Source organism: Mus caroli, unplaced genomic scaffold (assembly GCF_978045245.1).
Source record: "Mus caroli unplaced genomic scaffold, Mus_caroli_1 scaffold_20, whole genome shotgun sequence".
NCBI classification, from domain to species: Eukaryota; Metazoa; Chordata; class Mammalia; order Rodentia; family Muridae; genus Mus; species Mus caroli.
The window spans coordinates 40,557,597-40,581,827 of record NW_028227275.1 but is presented as its reverse complement, the minus strand read 5'-3'; the positions used below and the strand labels follow the sequence as shown (position 1 = coordinate 40,581,827).

Sequence of the window (24,231 nt, the reverse complement as noted above, 5' to 3'; positions counted from 1 at the left end):
AACCAGTACCACCTGGGTGACTCTTACACATTACCAAGTCCAGCCACAGCTAAGGTACAACCATGGCTATCTCTGGAACACAGCCTCTGTGCTCTCAGGAAACAATTCCCAGAAGATTTTGCCTCAATGATGCTGGTCTCTTCTTAATCACTCCTAATTTCTTAGCTCCAGCTAACCAGAATCAGTAGACCCAGTAATGCAAAGTTTTTGCTTTAGTAATTCTGTTATCTTGTTAATTACAGCTGATTCTTCAGCCCCAGCTAACAAAAACTACAGAATCTTCACAATCAAAATAGCAATGGCCCTGATAAAAGTCTTTCATCTTCCCTCTGAAATTTCACAAGCCAGGCCTCTATCTTCTGCACTGTTCTCAACATTATCTTCCAAGCTCCTACAGGACATCCCACAGAGCTATTAAAACTGAATGGATCTTCTAGCCCAAAGTTCCAAAGTTCTTCCACAGTCCTCCCCAAATCATGGTCAGGTTTTCACAGGAATATCCCACTATGCTGGTACCAATTTGTCTTTGTCAAGATTCCTATTCCTGCACGAACATCATGACCAAGAAGCAAGTTGAGGAGGAAAGGGTTTATTCAGCTTACACTTCCACATTGCCATTGATCACCAAAGGAAGTCAGGACTGGACCTCAAGCAGATCAGGAAGCAGGAGCTGATGCAGAGTCCATGGAGGGATGTTACTTACTGGCTTGCTTCCCCTGGCTTGCCCAGCTTGCCTTTTTATAGAACCCAAGACTACCAGCACAGAGGTGGTACCACCCACAAGGGAACCTTCCCCCTTGATCACTAATTGAGAAAATGCTTTGCAACTGGATCTTATGGAGACATTTCCTCAACTGAATCTCCTTTCTCTGTGATAACCTCAGCTTGTGCCAAGTTGACACAAAATCAGCCGGTACAATCCTGCCAGGATTGAATTGAGCATGGGAGATCATTCCATCTTCTGAGGTCTTCTTTGATTTCTTTCTATAGAGATTCTTGTGATACAGATCCTTTACTTGCTTGGTTATTGTCACACCAAGATGTTTTATGTCATTTGTCACTATTGTAAAGGGTGTCATTTCCCTAATTTCTTTTTTTTTCCAGCTTATTCTTTGAGTAGAGGAAGGCTCCCGATATAATTTTATATCTGGCCACTTTGCTAAAGTTATTTATCAGCTGTAGGAGCTCTCTGGTAGAATTATTGGGATCACTTAAGTATACCATCCTATCAAATAGGGATATCTTGAGTTCTTCCTTTGTATCTCTTTGACCTCCTCTTGTTGTTTAATTGGTCTGGCTAAAACATTGAATAGATAATGAGAGAGTGGGCAACCTTGTCCTGTCCCTGATTTTAGTGTGATTGCTTCAAGTTTCTCTGATCCATTCTTATCTCCTTGTACAAAGCTCAAGTCCAAGTGGATCAAGGACCTCCACATAAAACCAGATACACTGAATCTAATAGAAGAAAAAGTGGGAAAGAATCTAGAACACATCGACACAGGAGAAAATTTCCTGAACAGAACAGGAATGACTTATGCTCTAAGATCAAGAATCGACAAATGGGACCTCATAAAATTGCAAAATTTCTGTAAGGCAAAGGATATTGTCAATAGGACAAAAAAAGCAACCAACAGATTGGGTAAAGATCTTTACCAATCCTATATTTGATAGAGGGCTAATATCCAATATATAAAAAGAACTCAAGAACTTAGACTTCAAAGAATCAAATAATCCTATTAAAATGGGGTACAGAACTAAACAAAAATTTTCAACTGAGGAATATTGATGGGCAGAGAAGCACCTAAAGTAATTAATGTTCAACATCCTTAGTCATCACGAAAATGTAAGTCAAAACAACCCTGAGATTCCACCTCACACCAGTCAGAATGGCTAAAATAAAAAACTCAGGTGACAGCAGATGATGGCAAGGATTTGGAGAAAAAGAAATACTCCTCCACTGCTGGTGGGATTGCAAGCTGGTACAATCACTCTGGAAATCAGTTTGGCGGTTCTTCAGAAAATTGGACATGGTACTACTACCTGAGGACCCATCTATACCACTCCTAGGTATATACCCAGAAGATGCTCCAACATGTATTAAGGCTATTTTGTTTCTAATGAATATTTTTGCCACCTGTCAAAATTTAGATAGCTGCATGGGATTATTTCTGAGTCCTCTCTTTTATCTCATTGATATATATATATATATATATATATATATATATATATATATATGTATATATATACACACACACACACACACACACACATACATATATATATATATATGTTTATCTGTTTTATTAGCAGTATTTACCAGGAGAATAAACAGAACTCAGGTGTACATAGAAACTAAAAACCTGAGTAATCAATAGAACAGCTTTAGTTTTCCAAATCTTTCTTCTCTCTGCTCCGAGAGAGTTAAGACTTGAGCATATTTCATGGTCTACAGTAATAACAGTCACTACCCTGACTGGACTCTCCCATGTACCAAATTCACTACTCAGTTCTGACTTGCAAAACTCACATTCTTGTGAACACTAAGTCATCACAAAGAGGTGAAGTCATGTTTAGCCAGCTTTCCAAATTTCTTTTAGTCTTATAATTATATACATCTAGCTATTCTCATTTTTTGCATATAAGCACAGAAATAATGCTAGTGAAACTATACTTCGTAGTTCAAGATTTCAGGGATTGGGGATTAGCTATATTGTGATTTATAGTTATTAAAATTCATTTTAAAAATTCAAACTATGCTCATATCCTGTATAAGGAACATAAGATCTTTGAAGTATGCTATCAATTAAATTTACTTTAACATTTGTCATTATTCCTTCCTCTTCCTTCTAACTTCTCCCATGTCCCGCTCATTCCCGCTAAAATTCATGACCCCTTTTTCTTTAACTGTTATCACACACACACACACATACAGAGAGAGAGAGAGAGAGAGAGAGAGAGAGAGAGAGATCGCAAAGTCCATTTACTGTTGATCTTACGTGTATATATTTAGGGTTGACTGCTTGGTATTGTGGGTTGCCCTAGTGCAGTTTGACTTTTGATGTTAATCCTGCTTCTTCAAGTAGAGCACCTATTCAGGGGACCTCACCTTCTCCCCGTTCTGACTGGTCACATAAAGGCACATGATTCATCAATGGAAGAGAAATATAGAATGGGGTATCTCAGAGAGGAAGGAAAATAGAGCAGAGCCACATGGCCTGGAGAAGCCACAAGTAGCAAGGTGTCTCATATCTGGGGAATAAATTAGAACAGTGACAGACCTACCCAATCTAGACATATAGTTTATAAATAACTGAGTTGTGTGTTTTTATATGGGCTTATTGGGGTAAGAATTTATCACAATAGCTTGGGATTGCAGTCTTGTCCTTGGAGAAGGGATGATCACTGTTCAGATCTTCGCACTTAACTATAATTTTGAGACTTCATGGGTGCATCTTTCCAGTTATATACTGAAGGCACCACCTCACATCTGAATTTCTGGTTTTGTTTTCTTTATATTCTCTCTGCTTTCTCACCTGAGACATTCCTTAAGACAGATATGGGGGGGAGTGTTATTTTGTATCTGTCACCTGGGAGTGAGCTCCCCATTGCCTCTTGTTCTCTGCATTTTGACCAGTGAGGTTTTCCTGAGTGGCCTTTGTCTGCTTCAAAACGAAGCTTCTTTGATGAGGGAAAGAGCTACACTTACTGAAACGTAGGTAAAATGATTCTTCCTGCTTTTTAAATAATACTGAAAATAAAATGGATATATACCTTGTACAGTGGTGGTACGGTGGTACCCAAGTACATATCCAAAGCAGAGTATGCAGAATCTGACGCTTGAGTGTGTGTGTATGTTTGCTTGTATGTGTGCACATATGTGTTTGTGTGTGTCTGTAGAGGAGTATGTATATGCATGTGTTGGTGTATGTATGTTTGTGTCTGTGTATATGTGGATACAAATATATGTATGTGTATATGTGTATGTACATGTGTATGAATGTGTGCATGTGTTTACATGTATTCATCTGTGTGCATGTGCACATGTGCATGTATGTGTGTTTGTGTGTGTTTCATGAGAAGGACATTGTCTTATTAGGAATTTTACTTTTTCCCACATCACATTTCTCTCTTCATACAGGAACTTTTTTATTTATTTATTTAGTAACAATCTATTCTGCCTCGGGTTCCCAATTACTAGAAGATTTTCAAGTCCAACTCCATTTTTCTGCAATCACAGGTAAAAGGAAAGACAGGACAAAAGCCAGACTATGGCATTCAGGATACTTGTCTACTGTTACGTCCCTTGGTCTCCAGGATCATTCAGCTGGCAATGCTGCCCTTAGTCTGAGCCTTTCTAATTCCCTTTATCAACCTTTCATTGGCAGTCTACCAGGCATTGTTTTATTGCCAGCCTTCTCTGCAACTGTCTTGGAAAGCTATGAAGGCATACTCTGTCTCTGCCAGTGTGGGATGAACTATGGCTGAGGACAAGGGACGAAAACTAACACAAATCTTAACTCCTTCAGAAAGAAGGCATGTAAGAACAAATAGGGTGGCAGTGTCTGCTCTGGTTCAAAAACCTAGACACATACATCAGATCTGTCTTGTGAGGAGCTAAATAACTCCAATGTCCACAAAGACCATCCACATCTAATTCTCTAGGAATGGATGCATTTTCACACCTTCTCAATGTGACAGGACATTCCAGGTGGAAGACTTTCTCAAAGGAAAAGCAACTTCAAAGGCCGATCATCAGTTTTAAACGACCTGCTCAGCCTGACTTTGAAAAACTTAGGCCCAGAAATGTCATCTGACTCAGTGGGGAAACTGGAGAAGTCATCTAAAGGCAGAGAATTTTGGCAAAGCTGAGTATGTCCTAAGAAACTGGAACTATCTCTCTCACAGCAGAGACAGAGCCCAGAAGTGAGCCTGCCTGGGGGAACAGCCAAAAAGAACATCCAGGCCTGGAAGACAAGCTGAGGGGTGGATAGAACTGTGTGGGGAGGAGTCTGGTGCTGACTGGTGAATTCGGAAGCAGGAAAGAGGGACAGAGTGGATTTTACAACCAGAATAAATCTGGGAAATGCCCCCATGAATGGAGCCAAAGAAAGGTATGATATCTGGAGAAAAGAATTGGCAGCAAGGGGAGAGGAGATTAAAAAATGAAATCGTCTTTAATTAGCTGGAGATTATAAACAGAGTTGAGAAGCTCAGAGCAGGAGCCAGAAAGGGGAGTGGCAAGAGCAGGTCCAAGATGGCTGTTCGCTCTGAGCTCCAGTCACTCTGGATACAGTCCCTTGCAGGCAAACTATCCTTCTGTGGTCTCTGCATGTGACAGAGAAGGAAGATGGCCTCTATGCTCTCAGCTATATTAGTAAATTCCTCAGGGGTTTACATCAACTGGGAGAACCTGTATCTTTAAAATTAAAACATTTAAATCATGAGTATAAGAGTCCAGGCTTTGGATTAAGAAATCATCTCCATCATGGTAAGAAGTACTTTGAGCCTATCCGGATAGATTTTGTGTTATCAAGATATGACCAAGTAAATGACCTGTGAGGTTTTACTGTCTTCCTGTCAAGGCAGCTGAAACTTACATGATGGACTTTTCTTTTCTTTTCTTTTATTTATTTTTTTCTTTTCTAAGGTTGGAGTTTGGGGAATGGTGTGTATTTGAAGTTTCAAAGTCAACTTTTAATAACAGTGCCTCCAAGTGGTCTTCAGGAGCTCAAACACTCTCACCCAGAACAGAAAGGAAGTCTCCAAAACGAATGTGAAATTGACAAATCACCGCACTGGTAAGCTTCAGAATCCGACTTAGTTTGCCATAGTTGTCAAACCTCATAGGTTCCTAGATATCTAAACACTGTAAGTTAATCATTCAAAGAGTCTGAGCAGGGATTATAGACCCTTGAAGTCTGACCAATTGCCAGAAGCTTTTACAACTGTCATTGTATCCTTGTCATATTTCACTAAAGAAAAAAATTTCACCCCTAATATTTTTTTTCAGTTAAGTCTCTTCTTGATACAATTTGCTCAACAGCAAATTAACTGATGTACATCAAGGAGGCATAGCAATCAGCACGTACAGATACCTATACTGATATTCCAGTAATGGCTGCCCGAGGAAGTAAAATTTGTTAGGAGAAGGCAATGAGAATTGCCTTGCATTCCCTTTGTTTAAGAAGAACACAAATTCTTCAGTAAAAATTGTAGCAGATAATGTATACTGTCCACATGAAAAGGATAGGATGAGGCATGAAGTTTTGGGATTGAAGCCAAACCTGGAGTAGAAACTCCCAGGAAATTGCTGAAAAAGCAACTGCTCCCAGGAAAAGCTTCCAAGGCTGTGGAAAGTCTGCTATGGAAATGAGCACATGGTGAGCTGAGTCCACAATGGGAGATTCTATACAGGCTGCAGATTGCCTGGACTCATGAATAAGGCTGACCAAACCATTGACGCACATCCCATGCTGCTTCCCATGTTTCCTGGTTGTCAGACACCTGACCACAGGGTCTCATGCTTGCCCTGTCGGGTTTCCATATTGCTTTGCCCCATTCCATATTTCTAGGCTCCTTTTCCTCACTTCTCAATCATGACTTTTACCCTGTGTCATTGATGTGCATGTTGGAAGTAGGCACCTTGCTGTTTTCAATTTTATGTGACTCCATAGCTAAGAGTTTGTCGCGGGTCTCAGAATAGGCTACAGACTTGGAATCTTGAAAAGTGATAGAACTTTTAAGATGATAGAAGCTCTTTAATGTTGACAGGATGCATTTTTTTCCACTGTAAGATGTATATGAATATAAGGTGTGATGGTAGAATTGTGTAGTTTGGATATAGTATGTCCTCAAACAAAAGGCTCAAATACCAAACATAATGAAACAAAGGTAAGCATTGGTGACTTGAGAAAAGTGAAGCTTCTTGGATACTTACCCCAGGCAGTTAAAACTAAAACTGACAATATATCTAAAACACCCACTTGTTACAAAATAATCCAGAAAAAAATATGTCTTTTTTTTTCTAAAAATAAAAAGAATATTCTATTTTGAGTGCTTAAGAGTTGAGAGGAGGCTTTGAAAAAAACATGATATTTAAAATATATTGAAAGTAGGGACATGGGGTTACCTCACAAGAATAGGAATGAAAAGCTACAAAACACACACTGGTAAAGATGAGGAGGATTAAAATAAGTTCATGATTAACAAGTGAGATATGAGTAGGAAGGGATCAGCCATAAGAATGGACTCTTCAAGAGCTGAGACCCAAGAATGACCTCCCCATTCTTCAATCCCTCCTATGTCCCCTTGGCCCTGGAGAGTCTACCATTGGCAAATTTTACATGTTTGGGCTCTCTGCTCCCACCTGTCATTTCCTCACTCTGTGTGATCCCCATGAAATAGTTCCCAAACCATATCACTAGTTTTCTATATTAGTTATCATTGTTTTCAGAAATCATTAATTATAAGAGCAGTGCATCTTAAATTGCTTAAGTATTGAAGTTTATATTTTAACTTGACCAAATGCCTGTTGGTAAGTGACTGTTTCCACTGGCACTGTGCTCCTGTGACATTGGGGATATGTTTCTGCTACTCTTTAGGATTCCTTTTGATCACTGTATGACTATAGTGTTTTTAACCATTACATCTATAATTAAAACAAGGAAAAATATGAAAGCCACATATGTACTATTCTACAATTCATGAAGTATGATTTCCTAGAAGTCACCCACATGCCTCTGCTTAAATCTCATTACAATCACAGATGGGAGTCTTCAGCCTGCCCTACTGCCACTGCAAAGGAAAAGCAGTGAGTAAGAACTCTGGGTTTGTTGATGGTGTCAATGGCTAATGCCACATCAGGCTTTACATCTGAAGTCCTGTCTCTCTGCCTGCTCTGATTATCATTATCTTTCAAATGTAAATACCTGGTGTCTCTCGTGCATTAACCTTGCACATCAGACATCAGTACCATTTGTGACACTTGCCTGACTTTCCAGACTCAGTAGGCAGAGGGGAATCTTAGAGTTTGCTTACAGCTGCTTTGATTGTCTCTTCTTGTTAGTCAATATGGACAGAGAATTCTGTCCCAAATTTTAAGTGTTAAAGTGCAGTATGTTAGCTGGGCAGTGGCCCCAGCAGAGGTAGGTGGATCTTAATGCATTGGAGGCCAGCCTGGTCTACAAAGCAAGTTCCAAGACAGCCAGGGATATACAGAGAAACCCTTTCTCAAAACAAGACACAACAGAACCCAAACAACAACAGTAGCGACAACGAGTGCAGTATCTTTAGTACTTTCCATTCCTTTTGCTTTGTTCATCCCTTTCAATCTACATTGTGTACCCAAATATTCCCATGTAACCTTAAAAATGCATTTCTTTCCATGAACTTGACAGTGCTAGCTCCCTTTCTTTCATTCTTGATTTTGGCATGAGTACTGTGATGTCTCCCTCAGATCTACTCTTCATGGCTCATACGTGCATCTTATCAGCTGCTGGGAATTTCTCTTGCTGGATAACTTTGTCCTTGGTTTCTGAACAGTTCCCCCATCCAGACTCTTCTCCTTGTTATTTGGCTAATACAGATATACAAAGTCTCATCTTCGAGCAGTACAGAATGTTCACAGGACCTGGCAGATAGGGTTACCCCTGTTTCAGCTCCATTTGCACTGTGGATCAAGGCCTTGCTCTGTGGAATTTGCTCTTCTTAGGTCACAATTTCATCTTCTGAGACTTCTAAGCAAGCTGCCTATATAGATATTAATTCAAATCTGTTTCTGGGAGACGCAATTAAACTCAAGTCAGTTGAAATTTGTAATAAACCATATAATCTCTGGTCAGTGTTGGCTTTTTAGAGATATTGGTAATGGATTTTGACAGCCAGTTTTTCTGTGCAAGTCTGAATTCTTAGCATACCAGACCACTGAGCCATGCTTTAAAATTGGAGTAGAGACTGCTATAGCAAAGAAAAATTTTCCTCTCCAAGACAAAAACTATTTTATGCAGTTTTCCTTATTAAAATGTCTGTCCTAAGGCTACAAGTCCAGACACTATTGCCTACATCATAATACAGAAGACCTACTGTGTTTAATATCATTTCTCCTATACCCACACATATGCATACACCACCACACCACACACCCCAACATTATATGCAGTGCTCTGCTGTACATGAGTGTGACCAAGAGATAATGTTAAATCCCCAGATACATTGGAACATTCTGGAAAAGCAGCTTAAATCATCGCAGCCTTTAAAAATAAAAGTATCACTGTCTTTAACCATGGAAGATAACCTTGCCGTATTACTAACCTAAAGAGAAGATGCCCAACTATACGCATGAGAAGAAGTACTCTGATTAAATTAAATGTACTCTGAAGCATGCATCTATTCATAAATATGATGGCATATAAAGCTCATAGAGATATCTATTATCTACTTCAGTGTTCACGGTTTTTGTATTGATAACAACAGGTGCTTACTGCATCATTAATAAAAATGTTAACCTAACTGAATATCAAATCATGGTTTTACAAATAAAAATTTACCATTTTCTTCATTTCGATATTTCCATATGTATTTATTTATCTTTATTTATATTGATCACTATTTATTTCCTTATTATCCTTATTATTTATTTATCCTTATATTATCACTGGTATTTTGAAGGCTGAAGTTCACCTGAACATGTCTTGAATACTCAAAGGTTGAAATGCTAGCCCATCTTTGGGATTGGGAGTAATGCATACAGGATAGATTCTGACAATGCCAGCCTGTGTTAAGGGTGTTGTAAATGGCTCCAGTTATAAAACACAAACCAATAGTGCTTGCTTCGAGAGTTGGATGTTGCTACATTATCAGGAAATTTACTGTTCAAAGCATGGAGAACTCTGTTCACATGGCCACTCAAAAATAAAGAATCTACTTAGTAGAATACAATTTTTCTTTTACATTACACACACACATACACACACACACACACACACACACACACAAAGTTCTTTTCATAAAATAAAAAAGCATTAGCAAACTTTCACTTTACCTTTTATAATAAAGGATTAATTTTGTTTTGCTTTTTGTTATTTTTATTTTTATATTTTTATTTATTCATTTTACATCATACTCACTGACCCCTCCTGGTCACCCCTCCCTCAATTCTTCCCCCACCCCCACCCCCTATCCCCTTCTCTGAGAGGGTGGAGTCCCCCTGGGTATCCCTCCATCCTGGCACTTCTTGTTTCTACAAGGGTAGGTGCAACCTTTCCCACTGAAGCCAGACAAGGTAGCCCAGAACAGAGGATATTTTCTTGCATATTTGTCTTGAATGAGATGAAAATAAATTCTCATTTTCTAACACAGGATTTATATAACACATTTCATTCATTCCTAGAAGTACAGCTTAAATCACAATTGTTTTTTCTTCATCCATACAACATTTGGACTGTGGCATATTCTTTGTTGTATTAAAAACAAGACTCTAAAGATCGTTCCTATGTTTCAAACCCTTAAAAAGTCTCCATTTCTCCAAGGAATTTCTCAAGTACTACATAATATTTGTTTCTTTATGTGTTTTATATTGCTAGTGTGGAAAATTTTAATATATGTATCAAAAGTAAAGCCAGAGAGAGCAAAAAGGAAAATCTGAGTGAGTCTCAGAGTCCAGAATATTTGCATATGGTATAAATAGTAAACTATGTTCAGAAAGTTAGTTTTTTTTTAAATTCTGTAGTACATTTTTTATCCTTTTATTAAAAATAGCTTTTCCCTCCTTACATAATCTATCCTGATTATAGTTTCTCCTCTCGCTGTTCCTCCCAGTTCCTTCCCATATCCCCTTCCTTCTGGATTCACCCCCCTTTCTGTCTCTTAAACAAGCTTCTAAGTTATGATAATAAAATGAAATATAATAAGATAAAACAAAACTAACACATTGGAATAGGACAAAAGAAATAACCAGAAGTAAAAAGAACCCAAGAGAAGGCACAAGAAATGAATATAGATATAAAGACCCACTGAATCTCACATCCAGGAATCCCATAACAGCACAAACCTAGAAGCCATTTTATATATGAACAATAGGACCCAGTGTGTGTGTCTGTGTTTGTAAGTGTGTTTGTAAGTGTGTGTGTGTGTGTGTGTGTGTGAGAGAGAGAGAGAGAGAGAGAAATTTTTTTTAATTTTTAATTTTATTTTATTTTAATTAGGTATGTTCTTCATTTACATTTCCAATGCTATCCCAAAAGTCCCCCATATCCTCCCCCCCCCAAATCCCCTACCCACTCACTCCCACTTCATGGCCCTGGCGTTCCCCTGCTATGACATTTTGAGACAGAGAATCTCCAAAAATGCCATTGAGTTAATTTTCTATTGACTATCTACTGCTGATCATGAATCCTACTTTTAAGAATCATTTGTTTCCCCAGTGCAATTCCCTGTGGAAACTAAAATTTAATTTTCATGTGGTTATCAACTGGAGATTGTTTTTGGGTTAGGCATGGGGGCATATGTTGGCTTCTCCTTTCAGCCCTTGTACCCCTTCAGCAGGGGCTCTGAGCATGCTCCCTCAGTCTCTGTGAGTTCACGACTGTGGATCCTGTGGCTTTAGAGGCCTTGTTTTGCTGGTGTCCTCCATTCCCTCCAGCTCTTTCATTTTTTTCTATATCCTCTTTTATACGATTCCCTGAGCCCTGAAGGGAGAGATTTGATGGGGATGTCCAATTTATGGGTGAGTATTCCAAGGTGTCTCACTCTCTGAATATTTTGTGGGTGTGTGTTACTTCCATTAGCTACAAGAGGAAGCTTCTAGGATGTTGTCTCATTAAAGCACTGATCTGTAATTATAGCAATATGTACTTAGGACTCATTTTGTGGTGATGTTCCTTTATAAAACAGTACTAGCATTTCTTACAGGCATGACATCATGCCAACCCAATGTTTTATGGCTGGATTGGTATTTATACACATTTGGTAGCATGGAGAGTATCTTCATGTATCAAATATGCTAGCACATAGGGACAAAGGCTCTATATAAACACTGGATAGATTTCTCCATGTTCAATGAGTGTGTAGGTGTTGCCTTCAGCAATGTGGGCTTGCTGTCAGTTCATGGAGAGCAACCTAAAGCCTTAGCAAAAACCTGGGTGTTAGGGAAATTCCCATGGGACCCCTTTTGCCAAAAGTTCAGATAGGTATGTCACAATTCATGTACTGGAAGCTCCATTTGGTGACAAGAAATGGCCAGTTGATACTATGTCTCTTCTGTTGTTTGACAATATCATTGAGATTCCCTTCATATATGTATGCATTGTATGAAGCTTCTATATATTAGGTTTCCATGCAACCCTCAATTTTAGCCATCTCTCCATGTATTTTCTTCCTCATCCACATCTTCCCTCTTCCTCCTCACTTGATCATCCTTTTCTAACCACCCCCATCCATCCAAAAGTATCTATTCTATTTTCTTTCCATAGGGAGATTTACCTGAATACTCACCCACTACCCAAGTCCCTTACCAATTTTTTTTATTTCTTCCTTTCCAATTTGTATCATGTTGAGCTCTTTCTTTTCTTTTCTTTTCTTTTCTTTTCCTTCCTTCCTTCCGTCCTTCCTTCCTTCCTTCCTTCCTTCCTTCCTTCCTTCCTTCCTTCCTTCCTTCCTTCCTTCCTCTCTCTCTCTCTCTCTCTCTCTCTCTCTCTCTCTCTCTCTCTCTCTCTCTCTCTCTATCCCTTTGAGTGACTGCCTTATTTCTCTAGCTCAGACTTCAAGGACTGTATTGAATAGGTATGAAGAGAGCAGACAACCTTGTCTTCTCCCTGATTTTACTGGAAAGGTTTTGAGTTTCTCCACATTAAGGTTGATGTTGGCAATGTGCTTGCTGTAAACTGCTTTATTGTGTTATTATATTTTGAGAATTTCAAGCAATGTACCTTAATTATATTTTGCTTTTGCTCCCTCTGCCTCCAAGTTCTAATTTCTTTTTCTGCTGATATTCATTTTGAGTGGAATGAACTGTAATTTCACAGGAGTTTTAATTTGTATTTAACTGATAAAGTCTAACATTGTTGAACAGTTTTTAAATTATTTGTGGGCTGTTATAATTATGTTCTATCATTCATTTATTGATTGGACAACTGTAGATCTTTTAATTAAATTTTTGAAGTCCTTCATATACTATGTTGCTAATCCCATATCTGCTGTGTCGCTGACAAATTACTTTTCCCATTCTGTGGATTATCTTACTAATGGTTGTTTCCTTTGCTGTACAGTTGTATATAAATATCTTGTTTCAGTGTAATCCCATCTGTCAATTACTGGGGCTATTTGCTGTGAAATATTGAGTGGATTCCTGAGACACCTACTCAGTATTTCAAATTAGTAAAGTTTTCTTTTACTTGGTTATTTAAAACATTTTTACACTTTTCTTATTTTTCAACAAAGCAATTCTTGTATTAATTTAGTGTATTGCTCTTTTAGTTTTCCTTTAATTCTCTTCCTTAATACGTCTTGTCTGTTATAGGGTTTAGATTGTTCTAAACTAGGTCCTTGAGGGTCACAATTAGGTCAATGAAACCAACCTTTCTTTCTTTCTTTCTTTCTTTCTTTCTTTCTTTCTTTCTTTCTTTCTTTCTTTCTTTCTTTCTTTCTTTCTTTCTTTCTTTCTTTCCTTTCTTTCTTTCTCTCTCTCTCTCTCTCTCTCTCTCTCTCTCTCTCTCTCTCTTTCCTTCCTTCCTTCCTTCCTTCCTTCCTTCCTTCCTTTCTTCCCCCTCCTCCTTTTCCTTTTTTCTTTCCTTTATTCATAGCTCTAAAATTTCCTCTCAGAAATGCTTAATCTGTATCCCAAATATCCAAAGATTTGGTAAGCTATAATTTTATTTCATTGCTCTATGAGAACTTTTAACTTTTTTCCTTGATGACCTGTAAGTAATTCAAGCATTGTCCATATTGTGTAGTGTTCTTGTTATTGACTTGTGTGTGTTATACGATATGAAGATTTATTTCTATTGTTCTATATTTAAGAAAACTTCAGCTGGTCAGTGGTGGTGCATGCCTTTAATCTCCACACTTGGGAGGCAGAGACAGGCAGTTTCTGAGTTCGAGGCCAGCCTGACCTACAGAGTGAGTTCCAGGATAGTCAGATCTATACAGATAAACCCTGTCTTGAAAAAGAAAGAAAGAAAGAAAGAAAGAAAGAAAGAAAGAAAGAAAGAAAGAAAGAAAGAAAGAAAAAAGAAAGAAAGAAAGAAAGAAAGAAAGAGAAAGGAAGGAAGGAAGGAAGGAAGGAAGGAAGGAAGGAAGGAAGGAAGGAAGGAAGGAAGGAAGGAAGGAAAAGTTTTTATACATTTCTTATTTAAAATATTTTCATGTTTTGGATATTTTTGTTTACTATATACTCATTTGTTAGTTCAGGTACCTCTTCTGCAGTTTGGGGAGATAGCGTCTCCATTTTGGTTTGGTTTGGGGCAGGGTTGCTTGTTTTTGTTTATTGCTTGGTTTTTGTTTTGTTTTGAGACAAGGTTTCTTTGTCCAGCCTTGGCAGTCCTGGAACTGAGGCTGAGGCCCACAGGCACGTATCTATATTCACCAGAGCTTTTTTCACAGAGGCCATTGCCCTTCTTTGGTTTCATGGGCCTCTGCTGACCACATCTATCTTTGCCTTCTTGTAGGCTTGCCATGCATACCCTCCTTAGATTCCCTAGAGAGAACTCAGTTACTCTAAATGTCTATTGGGGAATAAAGGATGGAGAGGCTACTTTCAAGACCCAGGTATTAGTCACTATGTTGGAGGGATGCATTTGTGAGTACCATGTATGCCCCTGGAATTTAGAGTTTCTTGGCTCAACGTTAGTACATGATGGCTAGCTGGTTTGAGAATTTGATCTGCCCTCTGGCCTCAGCCTTGGAGTTATCAAACTGTAGGATAATTGTCAGTTGGGGTCTGTGCTAAGCCACAGTAAACAGGGTTTTTTTCTCCTTATGTATGACCACACCTAAGCCAGCCTTCTGCAGCCTATATACTAGAGTCACCATTGTAAGACTCTCCTGCTCCCCACAACTGCCCTTCTGGTCTATCTCTCACACAGGGTCTGTGGTGATCCTAGTTGAAGTTCCCAGACCTCTGTATGTTTTTCTGTGAGCTTAGGCTCCAGGACAGCTCTATTTTAACAACAGAGTCTCAAGACGGTATTTAGTTGCTTCCCTCCTAATCACACAGTGACTCAGTGGGGATTCTGCCACTAACCTATCTCCCAGAGAAACCACTTTCTTGTCAAAAGTCAAAGTTAATTGAGACTTTTGAGAGCTGTGGCTTTTTATGAGGAGATGTCTATCTGGTTTCCATCTGACTTACTCTTGGGAATCTGTTTATAGTTCCTCCTAAACTAGGGAGTAAGAGGACTGAGGCTGTGTTGGTCTCCGTTCTATGTAGGGCACCTCTTTGTCTCTATTTTTTTCCTGTTTTTCACTTTATTCCTGGGTCTCCAAAGTGTCTTATAAATTTCCTTCCTTGGATTAAAGTTTATTTCCTCCCTCCCTGATTTTCTCCTCCACAGACTTCCCCAGAAGCATCCACTGGTCTGCTGTTTTACCCAGAATTCCATAGAATTAGTAAAATCAAGAAATTGGCATTAGTATGATGAGTTGATGCTTCCTGGCTATATGCTTCTCATGGCATCATTAGTTTCTGTCATGTTTCTGTCAGTCTAGATACGGTCTACAGCTTTTTTTGTTTGCTTGCTTTGCATATCACTTCTACAGAGTCATGGTGGTGAGTTATGTGTAAGGGTCCCATCAAGGACATTTTCCCCTCGTGACTTCTTTTGACTGCATTCTGATGATTTATGTTCATCAGGATGATCCAATTGTTATGTATGAGGCTCTAATAAAGCAACAAAACTCCTCATAGACTTTGAATTTTGATCAGGATGCCAAAGACTACAGCCTCAATTTTCATTTGTACTAAAAGACATTTATGGAAATTGTCATAAGATATATTTAGAAAATATTGGTATTGAAGATTTACTCAAGTTTCTGCATCATAAGTTGTAAGAATGAAGAAACCAATGGCCTTATAGTCAAGGTCTACCACAGAAGGTGCATGGCTATAAACTACACAGGAGACAGGATTCAAAACTTTGGATTGGTGGAAAATCTTATCAACATGTAATTTGATTTCTTGAATTGTCTATTTAAGGTTTCCTCATTTTACTGCATTAAAATTCTTATTATATTTATTTATTTTGTGTTTGTGTGTGTGTATGCACGTATGTATTCATTTCCCACTACATTCATATGCCATGGTGCTGCCTTGGAGTTCAGAAGACTATTGTCTTGAGTTGCTTCTTTCATCCTATCATGTGGGTCTCAGGCCTCAAATTCAGGCTTTAAGGCTTGGCAATACATTTACCTGCTAAGCCATCTCCTCATCAATTATTTGCTTTTATTTTACTCATTTAAAAACCGTTGTCTTAATATATTTTGCATACGAAAAATCACTTTTCTACAGTGTTATTTCAGTTTACATTAGCTAATTTTTAAAGAACATACCACAAATGTTTCAATAAAGTTCGACCCTTAAAAGTTTTACAAAGATGGCACCTTTCACATAGTACCCTACTACCTGACATGTTATAAAATCCACTAGACTAGCAGAAAACCTCAGTCACAGTTACAAGGCAGGTGGATCTCTAAATTTGAGTTCAGCCTAGTCTACAGAGTATGATCCAGAAAAGCCAAGGCTACACAGAAATACCTTATCTCAAAACAAACAAACAAACAAACACCTACAAAAATTTAAAACACATATTTTCAAAATATCCTATAAATTGGCTAAATATTTGTTTGCTTTTGGTTTTAGTTCTGTCTTTTTTGGGGCGTAGTGTTACTGTCTAGCTTAGGCAAGCATCAAAAGAGAGATCCCCCTGCTTCTGCTTTGTAAGTGTTAGCTAAAATTGTTCAGGGATAACTTTCCTAATCTTACTGTTACCATCTAAATTGAAACTTACAACAATGTGGAACTGCATTAGAGACACTAAGCAGTGACATGAGCCATTTCCACCAACTTAATATAATAGAGGAAAGGAGTGTACCTCAGAGATTACTACGCATGCTCAGCAGTGAGTCCCAGAAAACACATGGACATTTGAGAAGCAAAGACTGAGAAGCAATGTCATGGGGAGTTTACTGCCTCCAAATACATGGAGTTTTCTCACTAGTGGCTGTTATTAGTGGATTTAAAATTAAATAAAACAGAGTAGAAAGTATCTCAAGTTTCCACATGCTGTTTTATGTAAAGCTGGCTATATAAACCTTAGCAAGTTTGGGCTAAAAAAATGTTACGTTATATTAGTGAACAGTAACCTAGCTTGATGTATAGCCTAACCTTGTTACAAGTAGCTGAGTTTTTAGTCAATTCAAATTATAGTTAAGTAAAACAGGCCAAAGCTGTAACCACTTGGGCTCCCTCTCTAGCTCTTTTCTCATATTCCATGTTCTTTTCACTAAGCTATAAATATAACCTGCCCAGACGGTGGAGTGGGAAATTTTGAATGACATTTTGGATAACTGCTTGTATCTGGAATTACAAATATAGCCAAAAAAGATGTAAAAATGTAGGTTTTTAAAAGTAATTTCTCCTTTAATCAGCATGTGCTTAAAAACTTATCAACAGGGGCTGCAGAGATGGCTCAGGAGCTAAGCTCATCTATGGCTCTTACAGAGGGCCTGGTTTGATTCCTAGCCCTGAAATGGTGGCTCAAAACTGCTTATAGCACTTCTTGCAAAAGGTCAGATTTCTCTTTTTGGCCTCAGCAGTAACCTATCATGCATGTTGTACTCTTAAACAAAGACAGGTAACTATGCACAGTGAAAATAAATAAGTAAAAGTTACTATTTTTAAAAGCTTAGAAAAATTCTACAAAGTTTATGATGCAGTATGGAGAAGACAAATAATTTCTTTATTATAATGTGGCTAAGAAAACTTAAAAGTTGCTGATTTTCACTTAGTAGTCTCCTGCTTTTAGCTGCTATTTCCCACATATGAAAGAGTGATATATCTTCTTCTTCCTATGAATTATTTTCAGTACTACATTGACCATGCCTGCTCCATCTTCCCAGCAATATACAGGTGAAAGCTTTTCTATAAATAATTTCTCCCAATAGTAACATTCCCATACATTCTAAAGCATTTCCAAATAGCAGACTAGTTGTACTAGATACCAGATCTTCTCCTTTCATTGGCAGTGATCTCAAGCCTTTTCTTGCGAGGGAACACTTGAAACACCCATCCTTCCTAGGTGATAAACTCACCCCTCTACACTGAGTTTTCATGAATCCCATCACAGAGTCTGTGCCTTTGTCTGCCACATGAATAAAGGACCTACAAGCCAGAGTGGTCTGCAGTATACAAGGACATCTCTGGAATTCCCCTCTTTTATAAATTGTGTAATAAGTATAAATAACTTTATAAATTGTTTAGTCTGCTTCTCATAGAACTAACACAATGCTCACAGAAACTGTGTAATTCACATTCTAGGAATGACAAACTGCCTTCTCTTGATTGATATGACCATGTGGGTAGCTACTAGTTAAATCTGGCAAGCAAAGCTGTTTTAATTGGCCAGTACATTTAAGTCAATGTTTTGTATCTAGGTATAATAAATTCTCAGATTCTTGTATAAAAATTAAACTTGTCAGAAAGATGATCAGATATGGCAAGTTCAGGTATACAGCTGACTGAATCATTGGTGGCTTATTTATATAAACTGGTGTATAAATATTTTCTGTCTGTTTTGTCTCCCCCTAGCATTGAGAGTTCTTGGAATCTTCATGCTATGTTTATTATTAAAGATTTAATGCATATGTGTAGAATAAATAAAAATATAATGATCCAGAATTCCCAAGGTTGGTTCTTTCCTACTTTGCATTTATTTTTGATTGATACATGATTTCCTTTTCCCTCCCATCGCTAGCAACCACACTATTCTGTTCTTAACTATAAGATCAATGGGTTTGGATTCCACGTGTTAGCCCGGGCATGCCCAATTTGTCTTTCTCTGCATGACTTACCTCATTTAGACCAAAGTGCCCTGGTGTGACATCTTCATAAAGCTGAATAGCTTTTGTTGTGTAAACTTGCCACATTCTCTTTGTTCATTCAGCCACTGATGGTCATTTATGTTAACTCCAAATATTGGTTACTGTAAATAGTACTGAGATAAACGTGGAGTGCAGATGTTTGTTTGACATCTGGTTCCCTTTTGGGAACAGTAGGATGGCTGGACTATGCGATAGTTCAACGATTTGTGGAATCCTTATAGTGTATTCATAATGAGCTCCTCCTTCTCATTCTGACCCACCGTGGATGTGCTCCATTCTCTCTGCATTTTCACCAGCATTCCTTACTCTTTACTTCATGACGTGATATTTATTGTAGTACAGTTCTGACTTGCATTTGTTTTACAAAGTTGAATGTGCTTTTTTCAAGAATCTGTGTTTCCCTTTCCTCCCTCCCCCTCTCCCCTGCCCCCTCTCCCTCCCTCCCTCTGCCTCTCTTTCTCTCTCCCTCCCCCTCTCCCTCTTCCTTCCCCTCCCTTTCCCTCCCTTCCTCCCTCTCCCAACTCTCAGAAATGTCTAAGGAATCGAATAACCTACAAATAAATAGTAATGCTCCCTTTCTTCATAGACTAGAAGAACTGATGCTATTAAGATGTCCATAGACTCAGAGTATCCTAAGGGTCTGAGATTCAGTGAGATCCTCACAACATAATTTCAAATACTTGTCTTCATAGATATAGAGAAAAGATTAAATCCTCACAAGCATACAGAAACATGAAATATCCCCAAATACCAATGGAAACAAAAGTAGAGATATCAAAGGACCTGGTGTTAAAATAAACTACAAATGATAGTAACCAAAAATACCAGGGCACTGACAAGAGAAAATTCCCACAGAACATAGAGAGTAAAGAGAGGGCCAGGGCTGTATCAGTACACGTACAGCCAACTGGTACTTTACAGTGTCCCAAGAGCACAACAGGAAAGCAGAATTGCTTCAGTAAACAATGGATAAGTACGTGCAGAAGAATGAGTGTATTGAAGACTTCAACAAAAATACTATGAAAATATTGAAATTCTATGAAAATACTAAGAACAGAGAACTGTGGCATGACATTAGTACCAACAGTGCTGTTTTAGCTACGCTCCCAATGCCACTGGCAACAAAAGCAAACAGGGACAAATGACATTATTTTGACTAAGAATTTACTCATCAAAGGATATAATAACAGAATGACCAGTAAAATTATTGTATGATAGGAAATACTTTCAAGCTGTAGTTTAGACTAGAGGTGAATGTATAAGAAAATCAGAACAACTCGACAGCAACTAACTTCAATGAAAAAAAGATAAGACCAAATGAAATGACATCCTTTTGGTCAACAAGGGTTTCAGCAACTTCAAGGTTCAACTCTCTGCATTCTTCCTTGGGGGTTTGAAATTTATCTGGAAAGAGATCTTATTCAAACCTAGCACTTCATCTATTAACGCTTCTAAAAAGAAAAGTCCCTAACACTGCCCTGTCGCCTGAACTCTCATCTATCCTTAAGCTAGCCCTCAGCTCTGTGTCTCTGCCAGAGCGTAATCTCTCATCTGCCAAGGCATGCTTTTCGGATGAATGCCCCTTGTTTGGAGATGCTGTCCTTCTCATCCCACACACCTCACTTTGAATCCTCAGCAGGTTTGTTGCTCTTTTTTCCTCAGCGGACATCTTCAGAGGGTTTCAGGTCAGGGTTTTCCATTCTTCTGAGTGTTGAATGCCTTGCTTCTTATATTTTTGGATGTGAGCCTAACCTTTAACGGCTGAGGTATCTCCCCAGCCTGAACGCCTTGGTTCTTCATCTTCTTTTTACTCCTTTACTCAATGTCAAAATGTATTACCTTAATAGGGAGAAATTAATCACTTTGCCTTAAGCCTCTTGTCTTTTTTATAAGCATTAGTTTAGGATACTAATGCACAATATTTATCAACTGTCTATCATGTGCTTGTCAATTGTGTTCTCTTGGGAATTTGAGCCATACTTCTAAAACAAAGCCAACAGTGGTTCACTCATAGACTTTGTAGACAGTGAGATGTACCATCACAGAATCAGGCAAAGAGGCATAAGCCAAGTAGAATAAGTTATAAGAAAAAAGTAAGCCGGGCGTGGTGGCGCATGCCTTTAATCCCAGCACTCGGGAGGCAGAGGCAGGCGGATTTCTGAGTTCGAGGCCAGCCTGGTCTACAAAGTGAGTGGCAGGACAGCCAGGGCTACACAGAGAAACCCTGTCTCGAAAAACCAAAAAAAAAAAAAAAAAAAAAAAAAAAAAAAAGTAAGAGAATAAGAAAAGACAGATTAACCTGGTGCATTTTTAAATATAATTGCTTTTCCATAAAGTTTAAATTTGTAGTCACTTAAGGAAAACTTGTAGTTTGAGGAATTAAATGTCATGAAATCCTGTTCTTCTAATTTCTCTATTCAAACACATACATTAACAATCCACGTATAAAAACAACAAAATAAACTCTAAAGCATTTGAAAAAGATTGCATAATCTAATTGCAACTACACTCACTTGATCTTTTTTCATAAATACAAAAATTCAGCAGTATTGGGACTTGTCTTTCTTTCTTGCCTATTTAATTGGGTCTGTTCCTATCTGAAGAATCCTTTTTTTCAGGCCCCTTTGCAAATGATTTGGAAATCTTTCACACATACACACACACACACACACACACACACACACACACACACACACACACATATACACATATACACACAGACACAGACACACACACACACGACAGAGAGAGAGAGAGAGCGCACAAATATTTCTATAAAACTCTGTAGATTTATATTATCCATGATACATAAGAAATATGAAGAAAGTAGAGGATGAGATTCCTTTTAGAGGGCCTCTGACTTTTATCTTATGTTGAATCCTGTGGCATTTGGTTTCAGGAAAATATGCATAAATTTAAAAATTAAAAAGTTATTAAGTGAAACTTATTAGCACTAATATGGAAAGAAAATTATACTTGAATTAATGATAATTATCATTCAATCTCCAAACATAAAGAACAATTATGTCTGAATAATTCATGGCAATCCTCTAGCCAGCCATTTCTCCCTCGGGTGGAGAACCAGTTTATATGACTAGATTACGTATCTGTGAAAGGCTCTGCCTATATTTATATACACTTGGATGGTTCTGAACTCAAGAGGAACCAAACCAATATTCTGTATATACTTGGTTATTATTTGAGAGGAATATGCATCATTCTCTAGTATCCACATCTCGGGTTGAGGAGATTCTAGTGAGCACTACTGGGAAGTACTCGAATTCAGCATTTTCAGTATAATTATGTAGGTTCTATCTTCTTATGGATTATGAATTTAGAACCAATACAAGGATGTAATGAAGATCAAAATCCAAATTCATAAGTATAATATTTTATGTATACTATATAAATATATAAACATATAATTTATATATTTTATAAAAAAATAAATTTTATAAAAATAAATATATAAGTGTATATTATATAATAATATAAATATTATATATATATAAAGAGACAGAGAGAGAGAGACAGAAAGAGAGAGAGAGAATTTTGTTTCCAGACTGTATTTTAAAGTGTCTAGTATCTCTCATCTTTGAAGTCTTAGAAATTTCAGAATTAACATACTCAAATAAAACTCAAAATCCTTGAGAAAAAAAACAAATACCAAAACAGTGTTCTTTTTTCCAGAATCCTTCCCTTAGTAAATGGCACTATTTTCCCTATAGTTATATGAAGCAGAGCCTTCAATTGTCTGCTCTGACACCACTTCTTTCATTTCATATATATGATATGGATACTCATCATGGAAAACTGCTTTTACACCTTGAATACTTCTCAAAAAAGTAATTTGTTTCCATCTCTACAACCAACTTTCTGCTCTGAAGTATATAGTCTGTGGTGATCTATTCTTCAGAATGAGTGTATGCCTAATGGTTAGGGTGACTGCACCTGAGCTTAGATAAAATGTCATTGGCCTGCTCATGTCCAACCAACATGGCAATACTTTAAAAATGGTGATGACTTGGATATAAAAATAATATATAAGTTACATATGTCAAAATGATTGACAATTTAAATGAAATGACAGAAATTCCTAAAAGCAGAGTGCCATTTTACCTGAACCAGGAAGATTAAAAATGCTTGGATAGACTTATTTCCAATAAATACATGAGATCCCCATAAAATATCTATCACCAGCAGCAGCACCACCACCACCACCAACAACAAACCTATTCCAGAATGAAATAGACAATTTACATTTTTCTTCTGTATCCTGATCTTCTGGTATCATAAGAAAAATCTCATGAGATTTTCCCCATATACACACACAGACACAGACAGGCACACGCACATGCACACACACATGCACACACGTGCGCATTTATATAAGCTCCAGCTCTTACATGTAAGTTTTTTTATGTAGTTTGAGCTAACATGAATTGCCTCTCCATTTGTATCCTCTTTAGTTTTTAATCATCAAAATTCTTTGTTTTTCTAGCATACAATTCTTTTATGTTATTTTAGGTTTATTCTAACAGTATTTTGTTGTTAATGCTCTTCCATATTAATTTATTTTCTTAATCTTTTTTATTATTTGTCAGTACACAGAAATTCAGTTTATTGCTCCCTGTTGATTTCCTATTCTGCTACTAACTGAATTTATGATTACTTCTTATAGCTTTGGGGGTAGACTCTGTAGATTATTTTTTACATGCACAATAATATATATCCATTCTTCTTCACTCACACGAATAGGGGCTTTTCCCTTGCCTGTTGAAAGAAATTTTACTCTTATAGGTAGATAGAACTAAAACATGCTTATCTTGTTCCTCATCTTGGTGGGAGAATTTTCCGTCTTTCACTAGTGAGTGTCTTAACAGCTGGGAAGTTTTCATATATGTTGTTAACATGTTGAGTCACTCCCCCATTCTTAGTCTGTTGATAGTTTTATCACAAGATATCATAAACCAGTGTTACATGCCTTTTCCATACTAACTGATATGGTCCATCAGATTTCTCCTTCATTCTGTTTATATGGTGTATTACGTTGGCTGGTTTTATATGTTGAATCCTTATTGCTGGATCATTCAATATGCTAAAATGCTGCTGTTGACTTTGCCCTTTGCACATGGCAATGTT

At 37.7% G+C, this 24,231-nt stretch overlaps 1 long non-coding RNA gene across 2 annotated transcripts in view; it reads left to right on the top strand.

Annotated features, from left to right (window-relative positions):
- The first annotated feature begins 5,008 nt into the window (after positions 1-5,008).
- The window catches only part of LOC110285883 (uncharacterized), a 60,819-nt gene continuing 41,596 nt past the window's right edge, over positions 5,009-24,231 (top strand). The window contains exons 1-2 of one of the 2 annotated variants that reach the window (XR_003835598.1): positions 5,009-5,111; positions 5,648-5,798. This is a non-coding gene — a long non-coding RNA (uncharacterized LOC110285883). Of the gene's footprint in view, positions 5,112-5,280; positions 5,489-5,647; positions 5,799-24,231 lie in introns of those variants that run through there. The other variant, XR_015046203.1, reaches the window with a different exon arrangement.